The 27,661-nt window shown below is 45.1% G+C and overlaps 6 non-coding genes across 6 annotated transcripts; 2 read left to right on the forward strand and 4 right to left on the reverse strand.

The window, feature by feature from the left end:
• Positions 1-3,324: 3,324 nt before the first annotated feature.
• On the reverse strand, positions 3,325-3,487 carry LOC135030772 (U1 spliceosomal RNA). Its single transcript, XR_010226711.1, has one exon. It is a non-coding gene; the product is annotated as a U1 spliceosomal RNA (small nuclear RNA).
• A 152-nt stretch (positions 3,488-3,639) lies between these two features.
• Positions 3,640-3,803, reverse strand: LOC135030872 (U1 spliceosomal RNA). Its single transcript, XR_010226801.1, has one exon. It is a non-coding gene; the product is annotated as a U1 spliceosomal RNA (small nuclear RNA).
• A 671-nt stretch (positions 3,804-4,474) lies between these two features.
• LOC135030820 (U1 spliceosomal RNA) lies at positions 4,475-4,637 on the reverse strand. The gene has a single exon (XR_010226754.1). It is a non-coding gene; the product is annotated as a U1 spliceosomal RNA (small nuclear RNA).
• Positions 4,638-4,789: 152 nt separating this feature from the next.
• On the reverse strand, positions 4,790-4,953 carry LOC135030725 (U1 spliceosomal RNA). Its single transcript, XR_010226668.1, has one exon. It is a non-coding gene; the product is annotated as a U1 spliceosomal RNA (small nuclear RNA).
• A 3,115-nt stretch (positions 4,954-8,068) lies between these two features.
• Positions 8,069-8,232, forward strand: LOC135030862 (U1 spliceosomal RNA). The gene has a single exon (XR_010226791.1). It is a non-coding gene; the product is annotated as a U1 spliceosomal RNA (small nuclear RNA).
• A 152-nt stretch (positions 8,233-8,384) lies between these two features.
• LOC135030844 (U1 spliceosomal RNA) lies at positions 8,385-8,547 on the forward strand. Its single transcript, XR_010226774.1, has one exon. It is a non-coding gene; the product is annotated as a U1 spliceosomal RNA (small nuclear RNA).
• Positions 8,548-27,661: the final 19,114 nt, after the last annotated feature.

Below are 27,661 nucleotides of genomic sequence, written 5' to 3' on the forward strand. Positions count from 1 at the left end.
TCCATGTGAGATATTTTAACTCCACCGTTTTAAGTGGTTCAAACCAGTGTGAGTTTAGAAAACTTAACACCACGTTAAGGTCCCAAGGTGCCACCGGAGGCACAAAAGGAGGCTAAATATGCAGCACTCCTTTTACAAAAGTCTGAACTTCTGGAAGAGAAACCAATTCTTTTTGAAAGAAAATGGATAAGGCCGAAATCTGGACCTTAATAGAGCCTAATTTTAGGCCCAAATTCACTCCAGTTTGTAGGAAGTGAAGGAAACGGCCCAGATGGAATTCTTCCGTAGGAGCATTCCTGGCCTCACACCAAGAAATATAATTTCGCCATATTCGGTGTAATGTTTTGACGTTACATCCTTCCTAGTCTTTATCAGCGTAGGGATGACCTCAACCGGAGTGCCTTTCACTGCTAGGATCCGGCATTCAACCGCCATGCCGTCAAACGCAGCTGCGGTAAGTCTTGGAACAGACAGGGCCCCTGATGCAACAGGTCCTGTCTTAGAGGAAGAGGCCACGGATCTTCTGTGAGCATTTCCTGCAGATCCGGATACCAGGTCCTCCGTGGCCAATCTGGAACAATGAGGATAGTTCTCACTCCTCTTTGTCTTATTATCCTTAACACCTTGGATATGAGAGGAAGAGGAGGAAATACATAGACCGGCCGGAACACCCACGGTGTCACTAGGGTGTCTACAGCTACTGCCTGAGGGTCTCTTGACCTTGCGCAATACCTCTGTAGCTTTTTGTTGAGCCGGGACGCCATCATGTCTATCTGTGGCAGTTCCCACCGACTTGTAATCTGTGCAAAGACTTCCTGATGAAGTCCCCACTCTCCCGGATGTAGGTCGTGTCTGCTGAGGAAGTCTGCTTCCCAGTTGTCCACTCCCAGAATGAACACTGCTGACAGTGCGCTTGCGTGATTCTCCACCCAGCGAAGAATTCTTGTGGCTTGTGCCATCGCCACTCTGCTCCTTGTGCCGCCTTGGCGGTTTACATGAGCCACTGCGGTGACGTTGTCTGACTGGATCAGAACCGGTTGGTCCCGAAGTAAGGTCTCCGCATGACGGAGCATTGTATATGGCCTCTAGTTTCAGGATGTTGATGTGAAGACAAGTCTCTTGACTTGACCAAAGACCTTGGATATTTCTTCCCTGTGTGACTGCTCCCCAACCTTGGAGGCTTGCCTCTGTGGTCACCAGGATCCAGTCCTGAATGCCGAATCTGCGTCACTCGAGAAGGTGAGCACTCTGCAGCCACCACAGGATCGATACCCTGACCCTGGGGGACAGGGTGATCAACCAATGCATCTGTAAATGTGACCCAGACCACTTGTCCAGTAGGTCCCATTGGAAAGTCCTCGCATGGAACCTGCCGAATGGAATGGCTTCGTATGATGCCACCATCTTTCCCAGGACTCAAGTGCAGTGATGCACTGACACAAGTTTTGGTTTCAATAGGTTCCTGACAAGAGTCATGAGTTCCTTGGCCTTTCCTATCGGGAGATAAACTCTCTTCTGGTCTGTGTCCAGAATCATGCCCAAGAAAGACAGACGAGTCGTAGAAACCAACTGCGACTTTGGGATATTGAAAATCCAGCCGTGTTGCTGTAACACTTTCAGTGAAAGTGATACGCTGTTCAGCAACTGCTCTCTTGATCTCGCTTTTATGAGATCGCTCAAGTACGGGATAATTGTGACACCTTGCTTACGCAGGAGAACCATCATTTCCGCCATTACCTTGGTGAAAATTCTCTGGGCCGTGGAGAGACCAAACAGCAACGTCTGAAATTGGCAATGACAGTCCTGTACCGCAAATCTGAGGTACGCCTGATGAGATGGATAAATGGGGACATGAAGGTATGCATCCTGTACATAAATGCGGACAACAGGTGTCAAGCCGTGTGTTGCCTTTGTCAAGCTGTAATAAGTAGGGGTAAGGACGTTAACCACCTCAGAACATCCTCACTTATACGTCACCTGCAGCGCATTAATCATAAGTCAGTGACAAGTTCAAAAACTTTGGATGACAGCGGAAGCAGTCCACTGACCACTAAATCCCTTCCTCTTGTAACCAAGCTCCTGCAAACCACACCACCAACTCCCTTAGTGTCAATTTCCTCCTTAGACAGGAAAGCCAATAGTCCTGCAGGCCATGTCACTGGCAAGTCTGACGAATCCTCTCCTGCCTGGGATTCCTCCGATGCATCCTTGAGTGTAACGCCTACTGCTGCTGGCGCTGCTGTTGTTGCTGCTGGGAGTCGATCGTCATCCCAGAGGGGAAGTTGGAAGACCACTTGTACTACTTCCAGTAGGCAATTGACTGTCCAACAGTCCTTTGCGAGGAAGATGAAATATCACAGCAGTCATCCTGCTGCAAAGCGGATAACTCAGGTCTTGTCAGCCTGGGTGGTGAGAAACGTGGTTCCGGTATCCATCGTTAATTCAGAGGCAACTAGAGACTTGATTGAGGTACTGTGTCCCCGGTACCAAATGCCATCTAGGTTCCATTTCTCTAGGCAGGCGATACCGAAAATGTACACAGACCTCAGAAAAAGAGTCACCAGTGTCCTAAAAAATGCAGTTGTACCCAAGGTCCACTAGTCCACATGTCCGTGGTTAAGTGGAGCAGGGCAGACTCAGGACTATATGACTGTGACAGCCCACTGGGTAGATGTATTGCCTCCCGCAGCAAGAACAGCAGCGGCGGCCCCAGTAGCAGCATCTCGCAAATGTCAACTCGTTCCTAGGCAGACTACGCTTTGTATCACCGCTTTCCATAAGAGGCACACAGCTGACAACCTCTTACGGAAACTGAGGAACATCATCGCAGAATGGCTTACCCCAATTGGACTCTCCTGGGGATTTGTGACATCGGACAATGCCACCAATATGGTGCGTGCATTACATCTGGGCAAATTCCAGCACGTCCCATGTTTTGCACATACATTGAATTTGGTGGTGCAGAATTATTTAAAAAAACGACAGGGGCGTGCAAGAGATGCTGTCGGTGGCCCGAAGAATTGCGGTCCACTTTCTGCATTCAGCCACCGCGTGCCAAAGACTGGAGCACCACCAAACATTCCTGAACCTGCCCTGCCATCCTCTGAAGCAAGAGGTGGTAACGAGGTGGAATTCAACCCTCTATATGCTTCAGAGGATGGAGGAGCAGCAAAAGGCCATTCAAGCCTTTGTGCGTTGGAAGGCACAAAGTAAGCAGACGGGAGAAGTCAGGATAGTGCGCAAGGGCATAGAAGGGAGCGGCTCAAGAAAAGAGAAGTGGAAACAGACAGCAAACTAGGCTGGAGAGAGACCTGAGACAAAGAGATCTGAATTATACGAAAGCCGACCAGGGGAAACACAAATTATGCAGTCAAGTTTCCCACATTTGGGGAAATCGCAGGAGCAGCACACCCAGAGTGCAATGGGAGAGCCTTGCCCTGGGAGACGCACCTTCATGATCATAGTATCTCACCTGGCAGGTAAGTAGGATTTGGGATAGAGCTGGGGAGGGTCGCTGCTCGGGCACCCCCCTGTCAAGTGAAGGAGATCCAACTGAGGCAGCACAAGGAAACTCTCGAAAGAAGAACAAGGCTAGAGGAAGATCTGAGACAAATAAATCTGACTTTTACCAGAGCTGACCAGAGGAAAGCACAAACACAGTCCCCCACTACCACAAATAATGCAGTCGAGTTTCCCACATTTGGGGAAATCACAGGGGTCAGCATACCCAGAATGCAATGAATGAACCTCACCCTGGGAGAACAATCTTCATGAAAATGGTATCTCCTATGCAAAATAAGTATGATTTGGGATAGGGCTGGGGAGGGCCGCTGCTCAGGCACATCTCTGTCAAGTAAAGGAGATTCAACTGAGGCAGCACAAGGGAACTCTCATCTGGGGACAACAACTGCAGGTAGAACACATATTTTCAGATGAACATGGTAGGGCAGAAGGCTGCCAAATACTGAAGCACCCCCAAACAACAAACCAAATGCAACAACTAGTGCAAGCATTCCCGGGGGAAGGCATGCAGCAGATGGATTTGCATATGGTGATGTCATCCAAGCAGTGGGTCAAAGTTGGCTTCAACCCTCGTCTGCATATGAAAAGAGAAAAGGGGCGTGCAGGGCATGGCGGCCTTTTGCGGCGCTTGGATGACCCCTAGTTCGCATTAAACACCTCCACCCTCCTTCGGTGTGGGGCTCATGTTGGCTATGCCCCAACCCCTGAAGCATTCAAGCTGATTTCTTGCAGCAGCTGGGCACTGTAACAGCTCCAGAGCTGCTCTGTAAGGCAAGTAAAAAGGCATGGGCCCTGCAACACTACCTGTAGTTTGCATTGTGCATTGGAAGGCACAAAGTAAGCAGACGGGAGAAGTCAGGATAGTGCGCAAGGGCATAGAAGGGAGCGGCTCAAGAAAAGAGAAGTGGAAACAGACAGCAAACTAGGCTGGAGAGAGACCTGAGACAAAGAGATCTGAATTATACGAGAGCCGACCAGGGGAAACACAAATTATGCAGTCAAGTGTCCAACATTTGGGAAAACCGCAGGAGCAGCACACCCAGAGTGCAATGGGTGAGCCTTACCCTGGGAGAAGCACCTTCATGATCATAGTATCTCACCTGGCAGGTAAGTAGGAGTTGGGCTAGAGCTGGGGAGGGTCGCTGCTCGGGCACCCCCCTGTCAAGTGAAGGAGATCCAACAGAGGCAGCACAAGGGAACTCTCGAAAGAAGAACAAGGCTAGAGGAAGATCTGAGACAAAGAAATCTGACTTTTACCAGAGCTGACCAGAGGAAAGCACAAACACAGTCCCTCACTACCACAAATAATGCAGTCCAGTTTCCCACATTTGGGGAAATCACAGGGATCAGCATACACAGAATGCAATGAATGAGCCTCACCCTGGGAGAACAATCTTCATGACCATGGTATCTCCTATGCAAAATAAGTATGATTTGGGATAGGGCTGGGGAGGGCCGCTGCTCAGGCACATCTCTGTCAAGAATTTATAAAGTCTATACATATATATAACCAAATGTCAATATATATATATAGAACCCAGCGCTCCTATCAAAACGTATCTATTTCACCAATTTGTTGCTTATTTCATCTTTATACATCTATTAATTTTCACCATATATTATAAAATGCTGCTCCCATAGGTAGTACTGTTCTACCAATAATAAACCAAATTTTAAAGATAATCACACTTGTTATCAAGGGAGCGCAAAAAATAAAATATACAAGCTCTTTATTTTTAAAAAATATATATAGACAGAAGAAACCTACATTCAATAAAATACAATGGAGTCAACATATATAGGCACCACTATCCATATCTAAATGTAATCAGTATCTATTTCATATTGCCCTTGATGACAACGGAATGTCTATTAAAGTGTCCAAAAAATCCTCCTGGATACAGCTGTTGTAATTTAATCGTTACTTTCCAATTGTAATTGATACATTAAATTCCTTCTTGTGGATGAACAGCAACAGTTGTAACCAACGCCTCTTATTTACTGCAGTTAAAGTTCATATGTAATTCACGTGAGTAATGAAAGAAAACAGGGGGAGAGCGCTGTGATGGTTGGTGAAACACAGCGGTATGCTACGACCCCCGTTAACCGTGGCTGGATCTTATTGGCACTTGCGGTCGGGATATTCCTCCCTGCCGTGGGGTAGAGACCTCCTTTTGCTCGCTCTCAAATTGCTTTTTCCCCTTCACCGCTGTCTTTGCATCAGACGTCCGCCGTGATGTACCTCGTTCATGAACGGGCTTATATCTCAGCAATCAGAGTGTCCGGTAGTCACCTTCCTTACGCGTTTCTCCGCTGTTATCCAAGAGCGGTTTCGTCAGAGGATACATCAGCAGCCTAGCAGGCTCTTTTTAAAATGCACCGGACCAATAGCATTACTAATTAGTTGATTGGATACATACATATACTAATTGGATGCATACATGTAATGACTCATATATGGAACAACTTTCTAATAGCAATTGCACATATAAAGGCATTTCATAATATAAAAATAAGCAACATGGTGATTAAAAATAATAATAAAATAAGCAACAAGGTGGTTTAAAAAATAACAGAAAATATATAATCTATATACAGATTAACCTCTAATCTTTCAATCAATACCTCATATCTATAATCACATATACATAATTCAGAGACTCAGCACTAAGGATCCCCATTTACTTATATAAAACCTTTTAGGGTAACATAAATCCAGGCCACTACTAAAGCTGCTCTTGTGGCGCAGGGGAAACATCACCTGCACTCTATGCAGCGAGTCCCATGTTAGAATCCAACCGGCTCAGCTTAACATCCATATTATTTATTTACTTTTAATGGGATCATTCTATCAATTCATTTTTACCTTTAATTTTTGTTAATATTATTTCTATATTTCATTATTTTAACCCCTGGAATAATTACATTGCTGCTTAAACAACAAAAAGAATTGAATAAAAAATAAATATTAAACAGACAATTTAAGGATTCGAAGATTTAAAGATTTAAAGATTTTAAAATTTAAAACAGGGAGGGGGGGGGGAAGGGAGGGGGGCCTTTTGGGAGAAGGAGGGGAAAAAAATAAAAATAAAAATATATATATATAGAACCAAGAGAAAGTGTAAAAAGAGGATGGAGGAAGAAATCTGATGTTCATCATTACTAGTGGATTTTACTAAAGAACTTTAAAGGAACACACACAACAGGATTATACAGTTTCATCCTAAGAGGAAAGCTGTTCCCAAAATAGCTACTTCTAATAATTTTGTTTATTTATTAAACATACAATAAATGGATATTCAATAAATAATATATTAGGTAAATCAATAGATAAAATCTTCAGAGACTGCCAATGTTGTTAAGTTCGATGCTCTCATTCAGACCATCAGGTGTAAGGGTACCCAAAGAAAAAATCCAAAATGCCTCCCTTGTCAAGTAAAGGAGATTCAACTGAGGCAGCACAAGGGAACTCTCATCTGGGGACAACAACTGCAGGGAGAACACATATTTTCAGATGAACATGGGAGGGCAGAATGCTGCCTAATACTGAAGCACCCCCAAAACAACAAACCAAATGCATCAACTAGTGCAAGCATTCCTCGGGGAAGGTCTGCAGAAGATGGATTTGCATACGGTGATGTCAGCCAAGCAGTGGGCCAAAGTTGGCTGGAACCCTCATCTGCATATGAAAAGAGAAAAGGGGTATGCAGGGCATGGCGGCCTTTTGCGGCGCTTGGATGATCATGAAGGTGCTTCTCCCAGGGCAAGGCTCATCCATTGCACTCTGGGTGTGCTGCTCCTGCGATTTCCCCAAATGTGGGAAAGTTGACTGCATAATTTGTGTTTCCCCTGGTCGGCTCTCGTAGAATTCAGATCTCTTTGTCTCAGGTCTCTCTCCAGCCTAGTTTGCTGTCTGTTTCCACTTCTCTTTTCTTGAGCTGCTCCCTTCTATGCCCTTGCGCACTATCCTGACTTCTCCCGTCTGCGTACTTTGTGCCTTCCAACGCACAATGCGAACTACAGGTAGTGCTGCAGGGCCCACACCCTTTTAGTTGCCTTACAGAGCAGCTCTGGAGCTGTTACAGTGCCCAGCTGCTGCAAGAAATCAGCTTGAATGCTTCAGGGGCTGGGGCATGGCCAACATGAGCCCCACACCGAAGGAGGGTGGGGGTGTTTAATGCGAACTAGGGGTCATCCAAGCGCCGCAAAAGGCCGCCATGCCCAGCATACCCCTTTTCTCTTTTCATATGCAGATGAGGGTTCCAGCCAACTTTGGCCCACTGCTTGGCTGACATCACCATATGCAAATCCATCTGCTGCAGGCCTTCCCCCAGGAATGCTTGTACTAGTTGTTGCATTTGGTTTGTTGTTTGGGGGTGCTTCAGTATTAGGCAGCCTTCTGCCCTCCCATGTTCATCTGAAAATATGTGTTCTACCTGCAGTTATTGTCCCCAGATGAGAGTTCCCTTGTGCTGCCTCAGTTGAATCTCCTTTACTTGACAGAGATGTGCCTGAGCAGCGGCCCTCCCCAGCCCTATCCCAAATCATACTTATTTTGCATAGGAGATACCATGGTCATGAAGATTGTTCTCCCAGGGTGAGGTTCATACATTGCATTCTGGGTATGCTGACCCCTGTGATTTCCCCAAATGTGGGAAACTCGACTGCATTATTTGTGGTAGTGGGGGACTGTGTTTGTGCTTTCCTCTGGTCAGCTCTGGTAAAAGCCAGATTTCTTTGTCTCAGATCTTCCTCTAGCTTTGTTCTTCTTTCGAGAGTTCTCTTGTGCTGCCTCAGTTGGATCTCCTTCACTTGACAGGGGGGTGCCCGAGCAGCGACCCTCCTCAGCTCTTGCCCAACTCCTGCTTACCTGCCACGTGAGATACTATGATCATGAAGGTGCTTCTCCCAGGGCAAGGCTCACCCATTGCACTCTGGGTGTGCTGCTCCTGTGATTTCTCCAAATGTGGGAAACTTGACTGCATAATTTGTGTTTCCCCTGGTCGGCTCTCGTATAATTCAGATCTCTTTGTCTCAGGTCTCTCTCCAGCCTAGTTTGCTGTCTGTTTCCACTTCTCTTTTCTTGAGCCGCTCCCTTCTATGCCCTTGCGCACTATCCTGACTTCTCCCGTCTGCTTACTTTGTGCCTTCCAACGCACAATGCGAACTACAGGTAGAGCTGCAGGGCCCACACCCTTTTACTTGCCTAAGGGCTGTAACACACTACCCGGTTTTGGCCGGACGGCAATAAGCCGGACAAAAGCTGTCCGGTTTTTTGCCGGCCGGCTGAGCCTTTCACATGCAACAGCTTTTAGCCGGTTTTAATGCTGTGGTTCTAAATTGGGATGAAGTAGGCATGTGCAGCAGCAGCAGCAGCAGCATTTCACAGTGTGTGTGTGACTGAGCAGCATTATCACATGGATCGCAAACGTATTATTGCGTTGTGGTTGTTATATCGTCGCCGACGAGCACAGAGGCATAAGCCTCTTTATTGGGTTTGTCAAAGTCAGAAAAATATCACGATGCACACTGCCATATTTGCACCTCATATGTGTCCCTGCTGCGCATGCGTGCGCTCTCCCGTGCGTGCGCATACTCGCTGTTGCGGGCACCCGCAGGCGCACGGTATGCGCATTTACGGTAGAGTTTGTGTGCGTCTAGCGGGCGACTCGTTCATAACATATTTTAACTATATAATGTATTTTGTAGATAATGGTCCCTTTGATAGAATCTGAAAGTTTGGTTAATTTAGCATGTTCATGGACAGAGAGATCCCTCTTTGTTTGATACGAAGGGTCAGACAGGAGTAATACAGTGGTGTTTAGTATCCATCGGAAGAGTATTTAATTAGCAATATTCCGGTGTTGGTTTGAAACAGATTAATCGCTTGTGCGAATAGTTATGGACATAAGAAGTTTATGTCCATTTACTATTATTTGCACTTACTTATCCATGCGGCGGGAAACCTAGTTTCCCACCCACCTGAGCAGTTGGAAATTGTCACAGCCCACCTGTATGAATCAACCTATGACCTTTTGTTATAATGCGAAGAGGAATTCCTGTGTCCAATGAACAATGAGATTGTAGGGACCATTGAATTGTATTGTGTGTGAGGCATAAATAGACAAGCCGACCACATCCAGCTCTCACTCTTCAACGGTTCTCATTGCTGATAATCGGGAGCTGGATGTCCAGAGGCGCATGCGATCGTTCCCTTTGTGCGTAAGTTTTCTCCGCAATCATATTGTCTTTCTCGTTATTATGGGCCATATCTCTCTCTCTCTCTCTCTTCTCCTTTTTCTCTCATTTTCCCTTAAAACGTAATTGTATTGTATTGTATTTTACTGTGTAGTTATCTGGTTAGTTAGTCTATGTTATATTGTAGTGTATGACTTGTATTGTATTATTCTTTTTTCAAGTATAACATTCATATAAGGCGTTAGACCCTAAGCACGGTATCTGTGTATTTCTTATAGTGTTAAGTATTCTCAGAGCGCTTTTTAGTTAATAAGGTTACACTGTGTTGCATCCACACTCTATCTCTACACCAAGGTTTACTGCATAATACACTGTTTTATGGTATAGTTATAAGGGTTTAACATTGTGAGCGTTTGCGCCGCTGGTGATCTCCTCGTGGTCCTGAGCGTTCGCATCGCTATAGCGAATCATTACGTTAGTCGGCAGCCAATAGCGTGCCTGCCTGTGATCTCTTGGCCGTAAGCGAACGTGACGCTTGAGCGTCTCGACTACGGCTAAGCGATTGTTACGCAACGTGCGTACCCTTACGGTACTCCATACGTCAATAGCGTACAGTGTTCTTAGACCTCTTAAAGGGTTTTAAATAAGATAAATATTTAGCTTTATCAATTGGCGGCTCGTCCGTCCTTCACATATCTCTGCTAGGTAATTTCAGCAGACATTATCCATCAGCAAAGGGCGGGAGATCATATTCCCCGTAGTGCTGTCTGGCTAAGCGTCTGCTTCGCTTAGTAAAGGGTGCTGAAGGAATCCGGAACCGGAGGTAAGAACAAAAGCTAGTGTCTTTTAAAACTGTTTATTTCTGTCTTGCGTACGCACGCACATATCTGCATTTCTTTTTCATTCGTGTATTTTCATATCACTCTCCTGTTTGCCATTTTATAATTGATAAAACGTGCTAAGAGAGATTTGTCGCTATTTCATAGTTAAAGTGTAAAAGTAATATATTAAGGGATAAAGTGTAAAAGCACACACGCAACTCTACCTAAAGGTACAAGGAGAGATTGGTGTGGTGCGTGGTAGACGATCGAGGATCATCTACATTGATAAACGTGTTAGTTGTGTTACGGTGGAGATTTGCTTTGCGTACACGTGTCTCTAACAAAGGGTGAGACTCGCGTACGCAACTCAAAGGCCGACGCACGCAGCGTATATTACGCAAACGGAGCATCCGGGCACGCTCACGTAACTCAAATCACACGGTAGTGTTATTTTAACAGGCGAAAAGGTGGGAACGCGATAAATGGCGCAAGTTTATTTTAGTGTCCGAAATTTAGACTAACAGATCCTTCTCCAAATTCACAACACATCTGGTTTAAAGAAAATTTCTGCGCAGAAATAGAAATAGAAACAAAAGTATATATGTGGTGAGTGAGTGTTTTTGTATATATAAGTTTATACAATTTTCAAGGTTGAACCACAAGAAGTCGAGTTCTCGCAGAGGTACATGCATGTAAGTGTCGTACATGGTGGCGAGGGAGGCATCCCTTGTTAAATATAAAATTTGAGCAGTAGAGTATAGCAGACCAGGAGGTCATACTGTAGCACAGACCAGGAGGTCCAGAACAGACCAGGAGGTCCAGGTACAGCAGACAAAGAAGTCCGCTATAAATAAGAGAAAAGGGCACAACCCAGGGGGTTGGTGCAAAACCCATATAGGCCAATAAAGCTCTGGCTGAAGGAATTCGCAGCCGAAATTTTCGATTCCACTGGTCGCTCAGTACATAAGATTAGTTGCTTATGTGCTGAACGATTGTACCGCACGTAATTGTGTGCATTAGTTAATCTGACCAGTACCATTTGTGTACGCAACCGGTTATAAAACTATTTGTACATTCTGACGTGATTTGTGTAATTTTTTATTTTCTGAAGGGAAGTTCGCTGGTCACTCAGGAATTGTCCAACAACCAACAGTTACTGGAAAGGGTCAATGCTCTGCGGAACACACTCACATGTTCCAGTAAACGAAGGTTCATAGGGGCCCTGGGTCGAGTACGCCAGCACTAGGGCAGTGTGTAGGTCGTATTGGTCGGCGTGGGCGAGTGAGTGGGGTACTCGGTAAACCGCCACCGTCAGCCTATCGTGAACATTTTGGTTATTGTAAGGGTTCGCTGAAGACCCTGATTGAAGGTCAGAGGTGGTGAAAGCAACGCCTGCAAGTTATGGGGGCCAATTGTTCAGGAAGGGGGCGATCAACCTCGGTTCGGGTTGATTCAGTAAACCGACCAGTCGGGTCGGCAAGGTACGTAATGTGTGAAAAATATGGTTCACACACAGAGGTTTTATGTGATGAATGGGAGAGAATGACTGTGCATGACGGGGAGAAATTCCCAAGAGTAGGTAGCTTTAGCCCAGAAGTGTTACAAAATTTAAGGAGGAGGATATGTCTCATTAAATCAACAAAGAGACGAATCCAACATTATGATTATTTGCAGTTATGGCAACAGGAGGGTGAAATACAGAGAGGATTGGCTCTGGCGGCGGGATCTAATCCTGTCAAGAAATTGATAGCCACGGCCCCGCCGCCACCATACATATCGGGAGAGAAATTGGTTGCGGAGAATGACGCATTAGGGTGTAACAAACAAACACTTAGCAACTGCGTAAATGTTAATAAGTTAACCAATGCAAGTACTAACCCGTGCAAGTTGTACCCTGTTTTGAACTTTCCCCAGGAGTGTGATCAAGAGGACGAATCGGCAACAATATCAGCGCTCTCTCTAGCAGCCACCATATCAGAAACAACAGTAGGCACGGCCCAACCCTTAAGATTAGTAACAAAGGCCCCTAGCGGAGGGACAGGTGAGGTCGTATCTACGGGTAAGTACGGCACCATACACTATGCTGAAACCATTTCACCACAGGCTGTAGAATCTACACAGAATGATGTTAGTAGACTTAATCCTGTTAGGGTAATAGCAGTGCCAAATGGGAAAACTGACACAACAGGAATCACTCCTGTTAGGAACATTGCCATGTACAGCCCATTTTCCCGAATGGAATTAAGAACCATAGTGTCCGAATTCCCTGACCCTAGGAAAGATTTAGTTGCCTGCCAGAAATACATCAGAGACCTAGGGAACACTTTAGAGCCCAATAACAAAGACTGGCAGATATTGCTGAGGGCATGTTTACCCTCCAATGTCGACGCAGCTCAATTTTTAGCTGACTGTGGATTGGATCAGGATGTACCTCTTACAGATGTGTACAACAAAGATAATGTAAAAAGAATAAATTTACAATTAAAGGAGTATTTTTCAGCAGTAGTTAAATGGAACAAGATTTTCTCCATTAAACAGAAAGAGTCAGAAACTGCTGCAGACTATTTTCACAGGGCATTACTAGATATGGCAAAATACACAGGTATAGAGGACATTAAAACAAACATAAACCATCGAGAAGTAGCAGTATCTGTACTGATGGATGGTTTAAAAGAGACATTAAAGACAAGGGTACAGACCACGCAACCATGTTGGCGAGGTCTGTCGGTGGCTACTTTGAGAGAGGCAGCTGTGGATCACGATCGGAATATCACCAGACACAGGGAATCACAAGGTGATAAGTTAATGGCCGTAAGTATACAGGCCCTGACCACAAGGCAGCCTTTGTATAAATCACCAAACCCTGTGGGTAAGTCAAATGTGGTAACTTGTTTTTCTTGTCATAGACAGGGACACATGGCACGAGACTGTAGAGCAGGCATTCCCAACCACGGTCCTCAAGGCACACTAACAGTGCATGTTTTAGTGATATCCAGGCCTCAGCACAGGTGACTTAATTAGTAGCTCAGTTATTTTGATTTAACCATCTGTGCTGCAGCCTGGATATCACTAAAACCTGCACTGTTGGTGTGCCTTGAGGAGCGTGGTTGGGAATGCCTGCTGTAGAGTGAAACATTCACAAAACTCATATCAACCCCCTAGACAACGACACGACACACGACATTGGGAGCAGGGTCCGCAGAAACGGAGTTATGAGCCACATGCAGGGGAAACAAAGAGATACCCCCCGAACAGAGACTGGCAAGCCTCTGGTAGTTCCCATTTAACCCCTTCACAAGTAGTTGCTGCCAGCGGGATTCAGGGAGGTCACCATACCCAATAGGGGTGTGGCCATACCTGTAATCTGCAGCCAGTAAAATTGATTGCAAGTCTTGGGAGTGAACCCGAAATTGCAATTAATGTAGCTGGTAAAACATTAAACTTCCTTGTAGATACGGGGGCGGCCAAATCAGTGATAAATTCGACAGTGGGCATGAGAACCACTGGTAAGACAATTCCAGCCATGGGAGTAACGGGAGTAGTCCAGCACTACCCTGTTAGCAAACCAGCCGAGATCACAGTAGGGCCTTTACATACCAAGCATTCCTTTTTGCTGGCTGCATCGGCACCGACTAATCTCCTGGGAAGAGACTTATTGTGTAAAATGGGGTGCGTCATTTATTGTACTCCTGAAGGTGTATTCTTGGACATACCTGAGAATCACGCTCAGGAAGTGCGAGACATGTTAGACTCCCCATCAAAATTAATGTCACATACCATTATGACAAATAGGACTCCATCCCAAGTAGAAGAAATGACATCCCAGATACCAGAGTCACTGTGGACTAAAGACGGACAAGACACTGGATTGATGGCAAACGTAGCTCCAGTAGTTGTGCAAGTAAAAGATGGTAGGATAGCTCCAAAAATCCCACAGTACCCTCTGAAGCCAGAGGTGGAGTTAGGAGTTTACCCAGTAATAGAGCGCTTGCTACAACAGGGCATCCTGGTAAGAACGTCCAGCACTGCCAACAGTCCCATCTTCCCTGTTAAAAAGAGTGGGGGGAGGGGTTACAGGCTAGTGCAGGATCTAAGGGGGATTAACAAAATAGTTGAGAGTCAGTTCCCCGTAGTGCCAAATCCAGCTGTCATCCTTATGCAAATCCCTCCCACTGCGAAATTTTTCATTGTTATTGACCTCTGCTCCGCTTTCTTTTCGGTACCTCTGCACCCTGACAGCCAGTATTTGTTTGCATTTACATACAGAGGAGTCCAATACACATGGACCCGATTACCACAAGGTTTCATAGACAGTCCAAGTATATTTTCCCAGGCTTTGCATGATTGTTTACAGTCTTTCCAACCAGAGAGTGGATCAGTATTAATACAGTACGTGGATGATCTACTACTGTGTTCTGATTCATTGGAAGCATCCCTGAAGGATACGAAACAGCTCCTGTTTCATCTTTCAGACACTGGACACAAGGTTTCCAAAGACAAGTTGCAATTATGCCAAACTAAGGTAAAGTATTTGGGACACTGTCTAACACAAGGACTGAGACACCTGACCGCTGATAGAATTCAAGCAATTAGAGACATGACTCTGCCACAAACCCAGCAACAGATCAGAACGTTTTTAGGAATGTGTGGGTATTGCCGTAACTGGATCCCAGGATTTTCCATTCTAGCATTACCTTTGCAGGAGATGGTTTCCTCAAACAAGCCTGATCGGATTTCGCATACAGACGAGTCTGAGATGGCATTTGAGAGACTTAAACAGTGCCTAACGCAGGCACCAGCATTAGGTATGCCAGACTATGGGAAACCCTTTGAGCTGTACGGAACAGAAAGCGCTGGTTGCGCAGCAGGCGTCCTAACCCAAAAGCACGGTGATGCCAGCAGACCAGTAGCATACTACAGCGCTCAGCTAGACACAGTAGCGCGATCCCTCCCCACATGCTTGCGAAGCGTTGCTGCGATAGCATTGCTAGTAACGAAAAGCGAAGATGTAGTGCTATGTCACAACCTCACAATTCATACACCACATGCAGTGTCAGCCTTGCTAAATTCTGCCCAAACCAGGCACGTCTCATCAGCGCGGTTTACAAGATGGGAATTGGCACTAATGGCCCCCGTAAACATCACCATAAGGAGATGCAGTGCATTAAATCCTGCAACATATCTCCCAGGTGTGCCTGGACAGGCACAAAGGGTGGAGGATGAGAGTGGTGGGGAAGGAGAATTTAATACAAAGGAGGACACACATGATTGTATGGAATATTTGACCCAAAATTTTACCGCAAGGCCTGACATCAGTGACAACCCACTGGAAGATGTAGATCTAACTTTCTACACGGACGGTAGTTGTCACAGACAGTCAGACTCGGGAGACTTGTGTACTGGATACGCAGTCGTAGATGACCAAGGCACCATAGAAGCGGAACCGCTAGGCCCACCTCACTCAGCCCAGGTTGCTGAACTGGTCGCCCTAACCAGAGCATGTGAATTGGCTAAGGGCAAATCAGCCAATATCTACACCGACTCTAGATACGCATTCGGGGTAGTCCATGATTTCGGAGCCCTATGGCGCCTCAGAAACTTCATGACGGCAGCTGGTACACCGGTAGCGCATGCAGCTCACATCAAAAGGCTTCTAACAGCGATACAGGAACCCGACAGAGTGGCTGTTATCAAGTGTAAAGCACACACATATAGCCAAGACCCAGTATCACTTGGTAACAGCCGAGCAGACGAAGCTGCTAAATTAGCAGCTGGTACCCCCAGACAGACAGACACCACACAACTGATGGTATTTAATACCATCAACACACAGAAGTTGTGTGAGATGCAAAATTTGTGTTCCACACAGGAAAAGGCAGTCTGGAAGGCAAAGGGATATGGCCAGGAGTCCTCAGGACTCTGGACAGATGGACAAGGTAAACCGGTGGCCCCCAGAGCATATCTTCCATGTTTAGCTGAGGCAGCTCACGGGCTGACTCATCTGGGCAAGGAAGGAATGTGCAAGTTGGTAAGAGCATATTGGTGCGCCCCAGGATTTTCATCTCATGCAAGTAAGAGAGCAATGTCATGCCTTACCTGTCTGAGAAAGAATATCGGAAAGGCAATACCAACAGAACCATCTCATATCCCACCTACAGGCGGTCCTTTTCAGGTAATACAGATTGACTTTATTCAATTACCCCCTTGTCGAAATTCGAAATATGTACTTGTTTGTATAGATGTATTCTCAAATTGGGTCGAAGCATTTTCTGCGGCCACAAATACCGCTATGTTTACTGCTAAGAAAATTGTGCAGGAATTTGTATGTAGATATGGTATCCCTAGAATAATCGAAAGTGATAGGGGTACCCATTTTACAGGTGATGTCTTTCAAGGAATGTGTAAGTTGATGGGAATTGATAGCAAGCTGCACACTCCATACCGTCCACAGGCGAGTGCGAAGGTGGAAAGAGTGAACAGCACTATTAAAAATAAACTGAGCAAAGTTATGGCAGAGACAGGATTGACATGGCCAGAAGCTTTACCCATTGTACTGTACAGCATCAGAACCACTCCCAGGTCCCCTCTTAATCTGTCTCCCTTTGAAATCTTGTTTGGTCGACAACCGCATGTTATGATTAACCCTCAGGATGATTTGAAGTGTAACAATGAAGTGACTGTAAAGTACCTGGTTAACATGAGTAAACAGCTAAGGAATCAAAATGATAATTTGAAGTTAGTGATTCCTGATTTGCCAGATAGTAATTGTCATGACATTGAACCTGGGGATTATGTAATGATACGAAATTTTCTACGCTCAGGTTGCCTTATTGACAGATGGGAAGGACCATACCAGGTCTTATTGACTAGCACTACAGCATTGAAAGTTGCCGAGAGAGAGACTTGGGTTCATTTGTCCCATTGTAAGAAGGTTGCTGATCCAGAGAGGTCCCGTGATAAGGAACAGACGGTAGAGGAAGTTGTATCACTGGAGTGTCTGTTCCAGGAGGACTGAGGCGGCACCTGAGCATCGAGAATCACAAGATCAAAAGCAGTTGTCGATTCCCTGTTCCCTTTTATTGTTTTTCTCCACTTCCCATCCCCTCTCCCTCAAATTATTTTTCCCCCTTCTCATTCTTCTTCGTTTCCTCCTAAGATGGACTTGCCTCAAGAGACTGTGATCCGGATTTTCCTGTTGACCATGATGTTGACCAGAGCAGTCTGTTCCGGCGAGAGTACCATGGAGGTCGAGAGAGGTTCTGGAATGGGTTCTGATGACAGAGATGGAGGCGTAGTTTTCCAAGAACAACTTAACCAACAAGTAAAGGCGAGTATCAGAAAACGATCCGATAGCATTGACAATAGAAGGAATTGTGAAGGATTGTTAGCTGAAGAAAACTGTATCTGTAGGCTCTGTGACAATGTAGTTGAGGATGGGTGCATCAAGAAATGCCAATCCAGTTTTAATATCCACATGGACCGGCATCCCTTGAGTGACTATCACTCCTTAGTGGGTAGTGTGTTAAATCAAACAGATTGTTGGGTATGCTCTCAAGTACCTCAAGGTCATAGCAAATCAGGACTAGTACCATTTCCTTTAACGGTAGGGGAGGTACTTGAGCTAAAGGGTGGGAGACCGGTGGATAGGAGGTTTAATATCTCCAGTCCTCCTAGTTTGAAGCTCCACCAATATCATGTGGATAGATCCCTAATATGTTTTAACATTACCAATCCCCGAAAGCCGGGAAATTGGGAAGTGTCATGGAGTAACCAAACCATGACCCTTTCATATAGGGCAGATAGAATGCCTACAGATACAGAGCTTATACGCCACATAGCCAGTAGAGAAAAGTCTTTCCGATATAGGTATACCCTAGGAAATAGGATTACGAGAGTTGGAGAGGTATCACCAGGATACTGTGCACATATCGTACAAACTGGTACGTGTACTAGACAGATGGGAGAATTAGGGTTAGGAGATTTCACATGGAAGATGTGTAATATGGTTATGTCCTACTCCGTCCCATATGTTCTCCCCGATGATGCATATTTCATATGCGGGAGGAAGGCGTATAAGTGGCTTGCCCCAAACTCTGAAGGATTGTGTTATATTGGAAAAGTACTGCCTGAAGTAATGACTGTATCACATGCCAAAATGAAAGATATTCACCGTGGTGCCCAAACTCCTTATACTCATACTCATTATGAGCACGTAGTTAAACGGCACCTGATAGAAAGAACAGAGCATCCGGCCTCTGACATGATCCATGAATCCACCGGGATTCAGTTTCTAATCGCGTTAGATATCACTCGCACCGCTAGAGGAGTGCTGAACTATAGATACATCTCTGCGCTTGCAAATTTGTTAGATAATATCACAGAAATGTATGATGACACGTTTAGGTATACTGGAAGAGAACTTCAAGCTTATAAAACAGAACTAGTTCAGCATAGAATGGTTCTCAATTATCTCACAGCAGTAACAGGTGGATATTGTGTCACACTGGCAACGCAGTACGGCGTGAAATGTTGCACATATATTACAAATAGTACCGAGGACCCGGTCGAGGTCATAGACCAAAAGATGGACGACATTCTCCAATTAAAATGGGAATTCCGCAGGAGACACAATCTCACCCTTGCTGCTGTGAGTAATGAGCTGACTAGTTGGGTGTCATGGTTGAACCCGCAAAATTGGTTCTCTGGTTTAGGAGAATGGGCTCAAGGAGTCATAATGGATGTAGGGAAGTTTCTCCTATGTATCTTAGGTGTTGTCATAACGATTGGTTTGATATTTAGATGCGGTCAGGCTTTAATGAAGTGCAAACGTAGTACCAGGGTAATGAGTCTAAGGAGTGAGGAAATTGTAATTCCAATGGATTTGATTTATGACCCAACTGTAGAAACAATGATGTGATGAAAATGCGATTATACGGTCCGTTTCTTTCACCTGTTTTTCCGGTTTCTCCAAGGTAAAAAGACCTACGTTTGACGAGGAATTTGATGATCCTGTATACAGACAACTGGTGGATTAAAGAAGAAGTTTTGACAACCTTATACACAGAGATTTGATGAACTATGCCATAGACCCCCAGTTTCCCTAGAAATTTTAAAATTACGCTAGCCCAACACTTTTTGTAAGTCTATGGACATTGACAAAGCTTTTTGCCCACGCCTTTTGGCAAAAGCACAAAGAAGACTGCATTCAACAGACACCGAACAAGACTTCAACCGACAAATGTTCATTAACCTGACATAGAATACCACTGCATTTACCATAATTATGTCTTATCTTCATCTCTACAACCTTCAGGTAATGACACACATAGTCGATAGGGAATACAGGCACAGATACCAGCAATCACATATCCCCCCCATTCATGTATCATCAACTAAAATGTGCTCCCCATTTTGTTGCAACCAAAAGCCGAAGAGAGCTCGGTAAAGTTTGACAGCCCATCCACAGACCCGTACCACGGGATAAGAAGGAATTCAAATGTATACTTCGCAATACCTCGTAGCTTGATTTAAAACACGTACGGCACGATGATACATGACCCCCCAAAACACGGATTCATACACACATGCTTCTGCTATCTCACTAGGTCATACCCTTTTCTCACCTCCTCCTCTCCTCCCCTACCCAACCATAGAAATATTTACACATGACATATATTTTTCTCTTTTTGAAATGTTTTAGGAAGTGGCAGTTATTGCTGACTGCCAAAGGGTGGACTGTCAAAGTCAGAAAAATATCACGATGCACACTGCCATATTTGCACCTCATATGTGTCCCTGCTGCGCATGCGTGCGCTCTCCCGTGCGTGCGCATACTCGCTGTTGCGGGCACCCGCAGGCGCACGGTATGCGCATTTACGGTAGAGTTCGTGTGCGTCTAGCGGGCGACTCGTTCATAACATATTTTAACTATATAATGTATTTTGTAGATAATGGTCCCTTTGATAGAATCTGAAAGTTTGGTTAATGTAGCATGTTCATGGACAGAGAGATCCCTCTTTGTTTGATACGAAGGGTCAGACAGGAGTAATACAGTGGTGTTTAGTATCCATCGGAAGAGTATTTAATTAGCAATATTCCGGTGTTGGTTTGAAACAGATTAATCGCTCGTGCGAATAGTTATGGACATAAGAAGTTTATGTCCATTTACTATTATTTGCACTTACTTATCCATGCGGCGGGAAACCTAGTTTCCCACCCACCTGAGCAGTTGGAAATTGTCACAGCCCACCTGTATGAATCAACCTATGACCTTTTGTTATAATGCGAAGAGGAATTCCTGTGTCCAATGAACAATGAGATTGTAGGGACCATTGAATTGTATTGTGTGTGAGGCATAAATAGACAAGCCGACCACATCCAGCTCTCACTCTTCAACGGTTCTCATTGCTGATAATCGGGAGCTGGATGTCCAGAGGCGCATGCGATCGTTCCCTTTGTGCGTAAGTTTTCTCCGCAATCATATTGTCTTTCTCGTTATTATGGGCCATATCTCTCTCTCTCTCTCTTCTCCTTTTTCTCTCATTTTCCCTTAAAACGTAATTGTATTGTATTGTATTTTACTGTGTAGTTATCTGGTTAGTTAGTCTATGTTATATTGTAGTGTATGACTTGTATTGTATTATTCTTTTTTCAAGTATAACATTCATATAAGGCGTTAGACCCTAAGCACGGTATCTGTGTATTTCTTATAGTGTTAAGTATTCTCAGAGCGCTTTTTAGTTAATAAGGTTACACTGTGTTGCATCCACACTCTATCTCTACACCAAGGTTTACTGCATAATACACTGTTTTATGGTATAGTTATAAGGGTTTAACATTGTGAGCGTTTGCGCCGCTGGTGATCTCCTCGTGGTCCCGAGCGTTCGCATCGCTATAGCGAATCATTACGTTAGTCGGCAGCCAATAGCGTGCCTGCCTGTGATCTCTTGGCCGTAAGCGAACGTGACGCTTGAGCGTCTCGACTACGGCTAAGCGATTGTTACGCAACGTGCGTACCCTTACGGTACTCCATACGTCAATAGCGTACAGTGTTCTTAGACCTCTTAAAGGGTTTTAAATAAGATAAATATTTAGCTTTATCAGGTTCACCCAATAAACTTAAGAAGAGATGAACTGAATACATTCAACTCACTATTTGAAGACCTAAGAGCAGATGAGAATAAATTCTTCAATTATTTCCGCATGTCCTTGTCATCTTTTGACGAATTACATATGCGGCTGAGAGCCCATATTCAACATGAGAACACTACAATGCAAAATTGTATTCCACCTGTTCAAATGTTAGCAGTTACACTGAGGTAAGTAAATCAAAGACATTTGAAAGTACAATGTTTTTATTTCACACTGAAAATGGACATATTTAAAGTATGAGCAATATTTGCAATTAACTTATATCCAAAACATTAGGTAACAAATGTAACAAACAGCCAACGGTGGAAATTAAATTGCATGTGTTATGCACCATGTGTGTGATTTGTAACAAATTTGGTTGAATCAGGGCTAGATTGGTATTTATAATGGGTGCAGTGATGAAAAGTCCACGGAACTGTATGAACCAGAAGACGGTGCAGGGGATGGAGTTTGAGAGGGACAACTTTGAGGGCTATTTATTGGAGGCATGTTTCCAAAATGTGGGTACAATTGAGATGTTAGCGGAGGTTGGGCTTGTTGCATAGGATTTTGGCCATAAGGTTGTTGTAGAGGCATTGCTTGCAATAGTGTTTGGTGCATTGGCATAGACTGATAAGGCAGGGGCGAAGGCTGCAAGGATCTCCGCTTCTGCTGATTTATATTAGAAATCAGTTGAAGAACCCCCATTTGGAACTGTAATATTTCATCTTCGTCTAATTTCTCTAAAGCAGGCATGATCCCCTGAAAGAAAGATATATGACGATTTGGCTTTTCAGGTTCCAGAGCCTTTAGCAGTTTTAATTCTACTTCATCTGGCTTACGGCGGCGTGTTTGTGGTCGAAAAACCACCATGTGTGGCACTGGCTGCTGGTGTTAGTAGAGTCTCTGTTGTATTTTTGGGCTCATTTTCAGGAACTGAGTTTTCCCTCACAGCATCTTCAACTGGGTTATCTGGTATGACATCCTCCAGAGTGAATTTTCTTCAGTATCCCGACACACATACAATTTTTTTAAGAATTGCATCTGGTCATGAAACACATATTTCCTATGCTTCACTGCCCCAGCTCCAGATCTCTTGCTTTCTTCGATTTTTTTGAAAGACTTTGCAAAGGAGTCTCGAATATTGCTCCATCTTCTCATGACTTCTTTACCTAGAACAATATCATTCAATAACAATATAAATGTTTTACATTTTGTAATGTTTACCAAAGACCTACTGACCAATTACTCATAGTTTGCATTTGTTCTTTTCAGATATCTGGCAAGTGGGTGCACTTTTACTGATCTACACTATAGTTATCGAATTGGAATTTCAACTGTAAATCAGATAATTAAAGAAGTTTGCCGAGCCATTTGGTCAGTCATGCAATCAGAATGCCTACCTACACCTACAAAAGAACACTGGCAATCGATAGCAGCTGATTTTGAGAAAAACGCAAACTTCCCACATTGCATAGGGGCATTAGATGGCAAACATATCCGACTAATTTGTCCATCCAGCAGCGGCTCAATGTACTTCAATTACAAAGATTACTATTCTGTAGTGTTAATGGCCATTGCAGACTCCAAATACCGCTTTGTCTACGTGAATATAGGAAGTTTTGGTAAAGACTGCGACTCTGCTATCTGGAAAAGATCTAGTCTGTGGAGGTCAATTATAACAAACACACACCAACTTCCAGACGAGAAATGTCTACCAGGAACAGAAAGTCCTAAAGTGCCATATGTGTTTGTGGGTGACGAAGCATTTGCACTTCATAAGCATCTACTCCGACCTTATGGTGGGCCAAACCTGACGCAAGACAAAAGAATTTTTAACTACCGCCTGAGTCGAGCCCGTAGATATGGCATTCTAACTAATAAGTGGAGAATTTTCCATAGACCAATTAATGTCAATCCCGATTTTGCCGTTGACATTGTCAAGACTTGTATAATTCTCCATAATTTTGTTAGGGCTAGAGATGGGTTTCAGATTGAGGACACTACATCAATAACAGGCTTGGAAGATTGGCAACGTGAACCCACAGCACGAGGAGGCATGACCGCAAACAACGTCAGACAAATATTTGCCAAATACTTTGTAACAGACATTGGAGCTGTGTCCTGGCAAATGTCAAAAATCTGACTGTAGTCATTTTCATTAAACTGTGCTAAAAATGTAAACACAACAGGAGATTTATGGTCAGCTGGGCCCCAGTCGTGTTTCGCACAGTCCTCCCGCACCTTGTTTGATGACGTTCACCTGTCACATCAATGACCCGTGGTGCTCCCCAGTTTTGGTTTTGGTTATGCACAATGTCAGCAACAAGTGATATGTGTGCAAACTGAGTATTGCATATATACCTTATATACCCGCAAAGTCACTGTTCTACATGTGCGTTTTTTTATGCACAATTTGTGCGCACCTTAAAATTGTTTAAGTTGCCATACTAATGTCGCTCATCTGTGTTGTGCTTTTGTTTAATAAATCACGAAGATGTTGCGTTGTGCACCTAAACGTAGATGTGCTGCCTCATGTTACTTTGTGAATAAATTCCTTTGTGTTCCCAAAAGCCTCTGAGTGCCATCACTTCTACAATTGATCACTTTTCAAGCCTAGTACATGCTGGACCAGGCCAGGATATCAGGGTAACTTGCGTGCATCTGAGTACCGAACTACCTGTAAGTGTGTGTATGTATGTATATATATATATATATATATATATATATATATACACACACACACAACGAAGTCTGGTGCCACTAAAGGGTCTGCACAGTTAGTCCGACAGACAGTAGATCTTGTAGATCAACGTTTCCATTTCATGTCTAAATCGGCCTCAGTTTCACATCCTGATGACGATTTAGTCATTAAATCAAAACGTTGATTTACAAGATCCACTGTCTGTTGTACTAACTGCAGAGACCCTTGAGTGGCACCCGAGTTCGTAGTGTATTTGTGAGGTATCTTACCTGGGTGAGCACCTGGCCGGTACGGACTTTAGTGGGAGTAACGGTGGATGTACATTGTGTGTGTGTGTGTGTATGTGTGTGTCAGTGCCGTAACTAGGCATTTTAGCGCTGTGTGCAAGAAACGATAGTGGCGCCCCCCCCAATGTAAGATAGGGGCAGTGCACGCCTAACGTGCGCAAAAAATTTATAGGGGCGTGGCTTAAAGGGGAAGGGTGCGTGGCCACAAAATAATAGCAATTCATACTACGGTGCACAGTAATCTACATTATTCAAATTTCGCTGCACAGTAGCGCCCCTTTTATACATTACAATAGACAGCGTCCCCCTTTTTACACATTACAGCAGCCAGTCCCCCTTTTTACACATTGCGGCAGCCAGTCCCCCTTTTTACACATTGCGGCAGCCAGGCCCCCTTTTTACACATTGCGGCATCCAGGCCCCCTTTTTACACATTGCGGCAGCCAGTCCCCATTTTTACACATTGCGGCAGACGGGACCCCTTTTTACACATTGCGGCAGACGGTGACCAAGAGAGAGAGAGAGAGAGAGAGAGAATATACTTACTTTCTCCCCGCTGACAGGCTCCTCGTGCAGCTTCCTCTCGGTGCAGGCTGTGTGAGATGAGAAGGAGGAGGAAAGAGGGGGAGCAGGGAGCCGCAGCAGCGCTATTTGATTGGTAGTAAGCGCCGCTGCAGCATCCCCCTCTCCTCCTGTATTGGTTGCCTGGCGCTGCTGTGGATGCTGGGAAACCGCATCCCAGCATCCTTAGCAGCGCCGGGTAGCCAATACAGGAGGAGAGGGGGATGCTGCAGCGGCGCTTACTACCAATCAAATAGCGCTGCTGCGGCTCACTGCTCCCCCTCCTTCCTCCTCCTTCTCTCCGCTGCCCGGCGCTGGTCCTCTTCTCCCTACACAGCGGGGCGCACGGCGCAGACTTCGGCGGCATGTAATGAGTCAATTTGACTCATTACATGCCGCTGGCCGTTGCGCCCTCAGGGCAACTGCGCTGTGTGCCAAGCCCCCTTGGCACACACGTAGTTACGGCCCTGGTGTGTGTGTATATATATATATATATATATATATATATATATGTAGGATGCGGTCAAGATACCGCCGACGGAATCCCAACTGCCACAATCCCAACATATTCTCCCTCCGTGGGTGTCCAGGACACCCATAGAGGGAGAATATAATAGTGTGCCGAGCGTAGCGAGGCACCGTGCCCGCAGTGTGGCGAGCGAAGCTAGCCCGCAAGGGGCTGCGTTCCGCTCGCCACCCCTGTCGGCATTGTGTTGTTGGGATTCCGGCGTCGGTAAGTCATCAGCGGCATTGTAATGAGTCACTACAAGCCGCCTGTGTGCGTGTGCTGCCGCCGGAGAGGAGCAGCTCCGGGGGCAGGGGAGGAGTAGGGGGACTCTGGAGCTGCAGCAGCGCAGTGTAATTGTTGGTGGCGCTGCTGCAGTTGTCCCTCTCCTTCTGCATTGTCTGGACGCCGCCGCTGTGAATGCTGGGATGCGCCTCCCTCATCCCAGCATTCACAGCGGCGGCGGCCAGCCAATGCGGAAGGAGAGGGACAGCTGCATGTGACGCTGCCACCAATTACATAGCGCTGCTATTTGTCTGTCTATCTATCTATCTTTCTATCTATCTATCTATCTATCTATCTATCTATCTATCTATCTATCTATCTATCTATCTATCTCTCTCTCTCTCCTGTTTACCTAATGTATGAAAGGTGGACTGGCTGCCGTAATGTGGAAAAAGGGAAATCCTGTGTGCCAGAATGTGTGAAAAGGGGGACTGGCTGCCGTAATGTGCTTAAACAGGGATTGTCTTCCGTAATGTGTAAAAGGGGGGACTCTAGGGGTCATTACAAGTTGTTCGATCGCTAGGAAATTTTTGCAGCGCTGTGATCATGTTAAAACTTGGCCAAACTGTGCATGCATATGCACTGCAATGCGCAGGCGCGTCCTACGGGTACAAAGAGGATCGGTGCTGGCCGATAGATTTTACGAAGAATCCATTCGCACAGTCGATCGCAAGGTGATTGCCAGGAAGAGGGTGTTTATGGTTGGCAACTGTCCGTTTTCTGGGAGTGTTTGCAAAAACGCAGGCGTGTCCAAGCGTTTGCAAGGCGGGTGTCTGACGTCAATTCCACGACCAAAAAGACTAAAGTGATCGCAGTGGCTGAGTAAGTCCAGAGCTACTCAGAAACTGCAAAAACTGTTTTGGGGCCACTCAGCTGCAAAGGCGTTCCCACACTTGCCAAGTGAAAATACACTCCCCCATAGGCGGCGACTCTATGATCGCAGCGCACCCAAAAGTTGCTAGTGAGCGATCAAATCCGAATGACCCCCCTCTGTCTGCCGTAATGTGTAAAAAGGGGAATCTATCAGCCGTACTGTGTAAAAGGGGCTCTACCTGGTGTAGTGGCGCTACTGTGCGGTGTAATTTAAATAATAGAGACTACTGTGCACCGTAGTATGAATTGGGATTCTTTTGTGGCCACACACCTTCCCCATGAAGCCATGACCCTATATTTTTTGGAACGGCTGCGGCGCACACTGCCCTTATATTACATAAGTGTGGGGGCCGCTGATGCTGTTTTTTGCACACAGCGCTAAAATGTCTAGTTACGGCACTGGTGCACAGTTGCTTGACACAGAAAACTACAACAAAAAAGTATTCCCAGTTTGGCCCAATAGAAAGTTGATTAGAAAAATGTACTGAGTCCGAAAAGAACACAAACACACACATATACATAGACATATATATATATAAATGACACAACTGTATTATAAATCGAAACAATAAATCAAATACTAACCAAACAGTTCTTTATCATTCTCAGCAAGCTCATTGAAATCAGCTTTCAAATCACAGCAAAGCTCGTGCCAAGCCTTTCTGGTGGCATTTCTGTCTTTATAAACTTCAAGAGTTTTATCCCACAAAACTGGTCTGATTTCTACCAAGGAAATCAGTCTCTCAGTGTCAATATCTAGCTCTGCCATTTTCTC

The sequence above is a fragment of the Pseudophryne corroboree genome, unplaced genomic scaffold (assembly GCF_028390025.1).
Source record: "Pseudophryne corroboree isolate aPseCor3 unplaced genomic scaffold, aPseCor3.hap2 scaffold_505, whole genome shotgun sequence".
Lineage (NCBI taxonomy): Eukaryota > Metazoa > Chordata > Amphibia > Anura > Myobatrachidae > Pseudophryne > Pseudophryne corroboree.